Raw genomic sequence first — 9771 nt, 5'->3', positions numbered from 1 at the left:
GCTCTAGCCAGAGCTGATAATATGAAGACGTTTCTCTGTGCAGCCATCAGCCCCGACCCCCAGCACTGCAAGGGAGCTGAGAGAGGCCAGAGGCATAGACATGGTGGAAACTGCCCACCGATTCCGATTGAGGGAACAACGAAAGAGTGGAGTAAGAAATCACCGACTGAGCCGCTGTGGGCCTCAAGTCTGATAAGCTTACGGTCACTCCATTGCTAACTAGAGAGCGTTGGACAGCAACATATTGTGTGGCCTCCAGAGCTCTTGGAAACCAGACATGAGGAAATCCCAATTCATAGGTATTAATATCTAACTGAAAGCTACCTACCACTCGCTTATGTTTCCACAGTCTTGGATAGTGCCTGAAAACCATTTATGATTGTTTTAGGCATCATAAACAAGCAAGTAAGCAAACAAACAACAAAGCGTGTTTGAGAATATGCAAAAAAAGACTTATCTTTTCACTAGGAATGACACGGTCAATTACCAGGAAAAAACACCAGGTGTCTTGGCAGAGTTGACCACAAGAGGGGGCACGTGCGCAATAGCGATCCTAGAGAGGGCTCCGGGATCTCCGATTAACAACGGCCCAGAGTCCAGGCTGGTTCTGGGTATTATTATTATTATTATTATTATTACTATTACTATTATCCCAGTTTGTAGCTTACCATTTTCATGCACTAATAATTTTACACCTCTTCGCGCTTCTCATTTTTCTAGCAGACTCTATTGTAGAAGGACAATTAACACTTAGGACTCAGAACAACCTAATCAATGGGTAATTGGTTAAACATCAGTTCCCTCTGTCACATACTGTGACGTGCAGAGTGTGTGTAAGCCTGGAGAAATGATTCACAGGAAATGTCCATGAGGAAGAGCTGTGAGTGAGAGGGTCTGTCTAGCAAAGGAGAGGAGTGAGGACCAGGTTTTTGGAGTGTGGCCTAGTAATTGAAGGGCATCAAAAGGACAAAGATCAAGATGTTCTTCATCCAGGTATGAGGAAGTGCAAAACCTGCAGGTCCTCCCAGGCCAGTGGTCTGGTATGGGAGACTTGTAGATCTAACCGTCATTTGCTCACATCTGCAGTCACTGCCTGGCTCCAAAGATAGCACTGGTGTGGGCTAGCTTCCCAGATCCTCCAGAAGTGTAGATATAGTTTATCAATGATTAAGAGGACAATGAAAATTGTATATTTGGTTAGATGTATATCTATGACTCCATTCAGGAAAGAAAAATGGGCAGAAGAAATAGCTCTCTGAACTAAATGACAAATCACAACCTAGTGACACTTTTCCTTTCCCATATTGATCCTTTAATATCATGTTTGACACTTCAGAAGGTCAGCTGACCCCCGGGATATTTATCCTTAAATCATGTTTCTGTTCAACCTGAGCCCATGATTGGACCATGCCCAGGCATCTGAGTACAGCCGGCCTGGGAGCTACAGCGAGGCATTTTCCCTCATAGGAAGCTTTGACTGAGGTTCAGAGATGAATGCCTAGCACTCAAGGTCTTTTGCATAGAAACATACATGGGCTATTTGACCACTCTATCTAAGGCGTGAAAGTGAACCTGTTATCTGATTCTGCTCATCTAGGCTGAAAACACACTTCTAGAAGATTCCCCTGCCCAGGATGGTCTTGTTGGGATGGATCCTCTTGCCCCTGGTGCTCTGCATTCATGGTACAGGATTCTTTGTACATATAAGTAATTTTCAGGATGAGAACAGTGGTGGCCACTCTTATCCAGTGGGTGAGACAGTGAAGATCAATGACCAAGTTTATACTTCAGCCTTTCATTCAGATGGCAGAGGCTTAAAAACCTGAAGAACATCTAGATATGATGCATCTTTTTTTTTTTTTTCATTCACAACCATTGTTTTTGACTTGTATTCAGACTGATCAATTGTTTTTCCACACTTTCCCATCAGGCTACTGTGCTGACTCATCCTCCATCCCTCCTGTCTGTGGCCGTGGGAGACAGGGTCTCCATCTCCCGCAAGGCCAGTCACAATCTCATCCATAGGAATGGAGACATCTACTTGAACGGGTTCCAACAGAAGTCACACCGATCTCCTCAACCACTGATCTATATGGTGACAAACAGGGCTCCTGGGTCCCAGCCCGCATCAGTGGCAGTGGGTCTGGGAGGGAGTTCACACTCACAATCACCAATATGGAGCCAGGAGATGTTGCATATTACTTCTGTGAGCAGCGCACTCACTGGGACCCTATACGGTGTGACGGCCCTAAACATACACCTCCCTGTCAGGCCTCTGAGCCCAAGCTAAGCCATCATATCCCCTGTGACCTGCACGTATACGTCCAGATGGCCTGAAACAACCGAAGATCCACAAAAGAAGTGAAAATAGCCTTAACTGATGACACTCCACCATTGTGATTTGTTCCTGCCCCACCCTAACTGATACAATACAGTCTTCCTTGCCCTTAAGAAGGTACTTTGTAATATTCTCACCACCCTTGAGAATGTACTTTGTATGCCTATCCCAAACCTATATGAACTAATAATAATCCCACCAGCCTTTGCTGACTCCTTTTTTGGACTCAGTCCACCTGCACCCAGGTGAAATAAACAGCCTTGTTGCCCACACAAAGCCTGTTGGTGGACTGTTTTTACATGGACACGCATGACACTCCCATGCAGGGTCAACCCTTCTGCTCAGCTGAGCATCTGCTTCCTCCAGGGAATCAATGTCAGAGCAGCTGCTCCTCTTAGAGAAGAAGGAAGTTGAGGTGAGGTAGAAATGGTGAGGAGCCCTTGAAGGAGGTGGGAAGATGTGGTGTGGCTCTAAGCCCAGGGGTCCCTCTCATTAAAAGATCAGTGTCCAGATAGCATCGCTGAGTCAGCTCCCAGAGGGCTCCATGCTGAGTCTCTCTTCTCAGTCCCCCTGTATCACTGGCCCTGAAGAAATAGTCTCCTGTCGTCCATGGCTCCAAGAACACAGTTTTCCCTGCCCTGACTTTGCTGCTCAACTCACAGCCACATTGCAGATTCCACTGGACCATACACAGTGTCAGATCCATAAGGAGGTACTGGTCTGTTCTAAATCAGCTGTTCTGATTCTGAACTTCCTGCCTTATGGCTCATCTCCATGAGATTCATGTGCTCCAGCCTTTCTGGCTGAGCTATGCTCTTCCTGGCTTCCCCTAATCCCAGGTTTTCCCCAGGAAGTTTGACAGCCTTCTCCTCTAAGTATGTTGTCAATTTATTTTCTTTCTTGCTTGATTCCTGAGGAAACAAGTCCTTTCAAGCCTAGGCCCTTCTGAGACCTCGGGGATGCAAGGCAAAAAGAGCAAAGCAGCTGCACGTGTATGAGACTGAATTGGTCACCTAAACTGTCATTTAACTTTTTTGCTAAGTCATTGCTTTTCTCTGGAAATAGTTTTTCAAGATGCAAGTATTTGATTTTTAAAACATGTGTGGCTTTTCCAAATGCTTTTCTTCTAAGTCTTCTTCTCCACAAGTCCAAGTTAGGCTAATTATATCCAGTAAAGTCTGGTAGCCCTTCTCTAACAGCTCCTCTTTCCATACCCCTAGCAACACTCAATCATAATCCCATTGATTCGTCAGATCACAAATGCAAAAACTTGGAAAAGTATATATTTTTTGTAACAAATGCTATATGTTTAAACTGAGGCCCTAGAATTTCATATTGTGCAATATCTTGTCTCAACTGTGTGAATTCTAATATGGCAGCAATTGTATTTCAATCACTCCAGTTAGGAGCAGCTCAGTGCTTGCAGTACCTTTCCATTTGATTTGTGTAACATTCTGAGTGGTAGAAAATTCAATTCATTTATCCAATTACATGACTTAGTAATAGCTGTCTGTTGGTGTGATACTTCTATGTTTTAATAATCCTATTCCCCTGTTCCTTTATTCAAGCTAACGACATTCCATTGGTAAATGGCATCACTGAAAATTTACTGTTTAAGAATGAACACTATTTTTTCAATATTCTTAATTGGTTAGCAGACTTCAAAAATAACTAAATTCTGAAAAAAAAAATAAGTAATCGCAGGCTCAGAGAAAAATAAATTATTTCTAATAATATGAGGACATGACCAAATAGGAAGAGCAGTGAAAGCAGTTGCCTGTGTTCCCTTTGTCCAAAACGTTTTATAAAAAGGATTTTATTCATCATAGTCCTTCATCATCACAGGTAATAAGACATGTTGACATTATGCAACTCAAGATGAAGCACTGGCTGACAAGGACCATCTCTTCTGTGATATTCTTGTCAAAAACATATAATCTGAATTAATTAATAGAGAAGATTAGAAAGGCATTCTTAAGAATCATTGGTAGTACATTTTACAAGCATCAAGGTCATGAAAGACAAAGAAAGAATAAACAATGATCACAGATTGGAGGAGATTAAGGAGACAAGAAAACTAAATGCAATATGTCATCCTGGATTTGAAACTGGAACTTGAAAGAATCTTTAGTGAAAAATTTAGTGGAATCCAAATATGGAGTAAATACTATTGTATCAATATTAACTTTTCACTTTATATCATCCCACTTTGGTTATTTAAGATGTTTAATATTAAGGGAAGGTGGAGGAGACATATATTGAAACAATCTACTACTTTTGAAACTTTGTGTAAATCTAAATTTATTTCAAAATTAATTAAAATATACAAATGAAAATATAAGTAAGGAAAGAACATGAGTTCCTAAGGAGCAATTCCACAAGTATCATTCCATTTTTCCTCATTTTCTAATTTGTGATTTCTTGAAATGACAATCCTGGTTCTATTATCTATAGCAGTGGTCCCCAACCTTTTTGGCACCAGGGACTGGTTTCATGAAAGACAATTTTTCCATGGGTCTCAGAGTGGGGGATGGTTTCGGGACTATTCAAGCACATTATATTTATTGTGCACTTTATTTCAATTATTGTTACATTGTAACATATAATGAAATAATTGCACAACTCATCATAATGTAGAATCAGTGGAAGCCCTGGGCTTGTTTTCCTGCAACTAGATGGTGCCATCTGGGGGTGATGGGAGACAGTGACAGATCATCAGGCATTAGTTGCTCATAAGGCGCACACAACCTAGATCTCTCTCACGTGCAGTTGAAAATAGGGTTTGCACTCCAGTGAAAATCTAATGCTGCTGCTGATCTGACAGACGGTGGAGCTCAGGTGGTAATGCAAGCAATGGGGAGAGGCTCTAAAGACAGAGGAAGCTTTGCTTGCTTACCTGCTGCTCACCTCCTGCCATTGTAAAAGACCAAATGAGATGTTGAATTCAATAGAGTTATTTTAAAGATGTTTAAAACATTTATTTCTTTTGATCAGTACTCTCTGATCAAGTTCTTAAAATGGCAAATATGAAAAAAATGATTAAACACATTGTACGTACCCAAGGGATTTTTCCTAACCACTGCACAAATGAAGACCATGACATTGTGTAACTGTCCAATGTGTTCACCTTGCCCACTGCCTAGACAGAGCCAATTTCTCCAGACAGGGGAATTGCAATAGAGAAAGAGTAATTCAGGCAGGGCTGGCTGTGCGGGAGACCAGAGTTTTATTATTACTCAAATCAGTCTTGCTGAGCATTTGGGGAGCAGAATTTGTAAGGACAACTTGGTGGGTGGTGGGTGAGCCAGTGAGCCGGGAGTGCTGATTGGTCAGAGATGAAATCACAGGGAGTCAAAGCTGGCTTCTTGTGCTGAGTCAGTTCCTGGTTGGGAGATCATAAGATCAGATTAGCAGTTTATTGATCTGGGTGGTGCCAGCTGATCCATCAAGTGCAAGATCTGCAAAATATCTCAAGCACTGATCTTAGGAGCAGTTACGAACAATGTTGTAGCTACCCCCTTTCAGGACGAAGGCACTCAGCAGTCACAATTCCACATAGCATAAAGCCACAGCCTCCTTTCGGGGCTTCCTGCTTCAAATGTCTGTGTTTTTTAAATGTTTTTTCTTTTTTGTCCCCCCAAACTGTACTTTTTATCCCCTCAAGCAACTTCATCAAATCAAATAACAAATAATGAGTTTTTAGCAGTGTCTTCTATGTTGATCAAAACTCTCATTATCCTGTGAGGCTGTTTAATGTAAACTGTCTTCATTAATTCTTTGCCGTTTTCACTTTATTGTGATTTTTTTTCTTGAATTTACACTGTGAGGCATGGATTTTTTATTTTCAGTTATAGTCGGTATGGCTTTTGTATAAAATTCTCCAAATTCCTCTTTTACTTTGTTTCCCTCAACTCTAAATCCCCAAATTCTGTTAGTAAGGCAACTGACCTCATAATCTTGATCCATTTTGTACGGAACACTCTCAGGTTAGGTTCATACCAAGAAAATGACTCTGTATTCAAGCCACTTGAATTAATAGCTGTATCAGTGATTATTATTTATGATGACCATGGTCTTATAAGGTTCATATAACATGCTTGTGGTCACTCGCATTAGTCATCATCAGAACAAGACCAGCTTCAGCTGAGGACTGACGAAATGTTGTGGTGACTTGCAGTATTATTAAGTGAGTGGTTCCACACAGTCCCCCTACAGACTGAAGACACTGGGGAAGGAGCATCCGTGTGTATGTGACAGCTGTGAAATAATCTGTTCTGGAACAAGAAGCTCCAAACTATCTCAGCCTGGGATGACTTTGTGTGCTTTCCATAGAGCATTTGGCTACATATCAAAGCCATCATCAATGGGCTGCTCCCTGGCTCAGGGCAGGTGTCTGCCTCAGCCATGTACATAGTGGACATAAGGAGCTCAACTCTTCTGTCTCCTGCTGCCGTGATCCCAGATGAGGAAAAGGATCATGAGGAGGTGCCACATGATGGTGAAAGTTGCTTTCTTCTCATTGTAAGTTGAATCTTTAGTACCTTTTATGGTCTGTGACATTTGATTTCTCATGGAGCACTCACAGTGTTGAGTAACATGATAAGCTCATAGAATGGGATGTGTTTAACCTCACTGACATTTGTGCTTATGTGATTTTTTTAAAAAATTCAGATGTCAATGAGAATACTGTGCTGCCTCAGTTTTATTTATTTTTATTTTTTTAACTTTTGTTTTAGGTTCAGGGATATATGTGAAGTTTTGTTACATAGCTGAACTTGTGCCATGGGGGTTCCTTGTACAGATTACTTTGTCACCCAGGTATTATTCCCAGTGCCCAATAGTTATCTTTTCTGCTCCTTTCCTTTCTTCCACTCTCCACCCTCAGGTAGACCCCAGTGTGTATTGTTCCCTTCTTTGTGTTCATGAGTTCCCAATTTTCAAGTTCTGGACAAAGGTTGAGGGGAGCAAGCCACCATCCAGAATGCTAGTGTCCCTGCATGGTTGAGTGACCACGAGTCTGAGGTAGATTTTGCTGCCACAATCAGCAGCCTGAAGCCTGAAGATGCAGCGTACTGTTACTGTCAACAACATCAAATCTTGCCTTTCTCATGTGACAAAACTGAGCAAAGGCAGTGCAATGATCCAACAATGTTATCTTGTTCAAGTTACTCATACGTAATTGATGAAATCAGGTAGAAAGCTCAGTGAAAGAGATTTTGAAATACTAGTTTCTGTGATAACAGAACACACAGATTGTAATCACATATCATTGGTTGCAATTTTGGCTCTTACACTTAATATATGTGTAAATTTGGCAAATGACTTAAACACTTTTATCTTGTTTTTTTATCTCTAATAAAGGAAAACAGAGAAGTAACTATACCATGACTATTATAATCATTAAGTAATTGAATACTTATAGAATGTTTATAACTTTCAAATGTATTAAACACTAAATAATTACTAATAATCATTGTAATTTTGCTACATCTCTTAATAATGTAGAGCCAATGTTTCCCCAAATACTGTTTTCTTTGACATTATTTACTAAATTATGATTTTTTCCCCTAAAACTCCCACTATGTTAAATGACAGATAAATTTATTTCATGCCAAGCTGCTAAAAACAGATATAAAAAGCTGGACAAAATATAAAAAGCTGATACTCTAAGGTACCATGTACCTTCCAATAAGTGCTATGGAATAAGCACTCTGACTCCATTTTTGATGTTTGATCAGTGACAGCTTTCAGTCACCACCTCCCACTTTCCCTTCCACCACATATTTGTGCAACTGCCTGCAGGACAGTCAAACCTCATAGATCCTCAGCAATGCAAGATAGCATATCTCCAGTCCAACTATAAAAACCCAGCCCTCTGTCTAGCTTGAGCCAGCTTATACCAGCTTGTGCATATCCTGCTTTCCCCAAGATTCCCTTGTGTGAGTTAGAAAATTTCTCCCAAATTCTCTTGTACATGGAGTGTCAACAGCTTCACCATAATATCTATTAATTAGAAAAGATCCATCTCACCCCCATGGGTGACCACAAAATATGCCAAGAGAGCAAGTATTTGATGAATCAAGAAAATAAGGTAAGCTTTTATGAACTGAATATTTATGTCCCCTCAAAATTCACCAGTTGAAGCCCTGACTCCATGTGTGGGTATATTTGGAGGTGTCTCTAAGAAACTAATTACAGTCAAATGAGGCCATAAGGTTGAGGTTCTGATCTGATTCAATTAGTGTCCTTATTAAAAAAAAAAAAAAAAAGAGAGAGAGAGACTGGGCTCAGTGGCTCATGTCTATAATCCCAGTACTTTGGGAGCTGAGGTGGGCGGATCACGAGGTCAAGAGATTGAGGCCATCCTGGCCAACATGGTGAAACCCCGTCTGTACTAAAAATAGAAAAATTAGCTGGGCGTGGTGGCACACGCCTGTAGTTCCAGCTACTCAGGAGGCTGAGGCAGGAGAATCACTTGAACCTAGGAGGCAGAGGTTGCAGTGAGCCAAGATTGCACCACTGCACTCCAGCCTGGTGACAGAGTGAGACTCCATCTCAAAAAATGAAAAAAAAAAAAAGAGACCAAATCTATTAGGCCATTCTTGCAGTGCTGCAAAGAAATACTTGAGACCAGGTGATTTATAAAGAAAAGAGTTTTACTCGGCTCACAGTTCTACAGGCTTTGTAGGAAGCAAGATGCTGGCATCTGCTCAGCTTCTGGGAAGGCCTCAGGAAGCTTACAGTTATGATGGAAGGCTAAGGGGGAGTAGGCCCATCACATGGCCAGAGAAAGAGCAAAAAAGAGAGAAGGAGTTGCCATACGCTTTTAAGCAAGCAGATCTCATGAGAACTCACTATTATGAGAACAGGGGTGCTAAACCGTTCATGAGAAATCTATCTCCATGATCCAGTCACCTCCCATCAGGCCTGACTTCCAATACTGGGGATTACAATTCCACATGATATTTGAGCAGAAACAAATATGCAAACAACATCCTTTTACCCCTGGACTCTCTCAAATCTCATGTCCTTTTCACATTTCAAAATACGATAATTCCTTTTCAATATCTGCCCAAAGTCTTACCTTATCCTAATTTCAACTCAAAAGTCCCAAGTCCAAGTCCAAAGCCACATGTGATACTCATCTCCTTCCACTGATAAGTCTCTGAAATCAAAACAAGTTATCTACTTTCACAACAATCAAAAGACAAAATCCCATTGGTTAGTCACAGCAGAAATGAAAAACTTAGAAAAATACCTATTTTGGGAAATAAGTACCATGTTGATATAGCCACATATTCTTCAACTTAGTCCCTAGGATTTCAGATTCTTGGAAATCATGTCTCAACTGTGTGCATCCTAATATGACACCAACAGCATCTTAACCTCCCACTTTAGAAGTAGCTCAATCAATTCTAAACTTTTCCATTTAG

The sequence above is a fragment of the Nomascus leucogenys genome, unplaced genomic scaffold, assembly GCF_006542625.1.
Source record: "Nomascus leucogenys isolate Asia unplaced genomic scaffold, Asia_NLE_v1 Super-Scaffold_526, whole genome shotgun sequence".
Lineage (NCBI taxonomy): Eukaryota > Metazoa > Chordata > Mammalia > Primates > Hylobatidae > Nomascus > Nomascus leucogenys.
Note: the sequence above shows the minus strand (reverse complement) of the source record.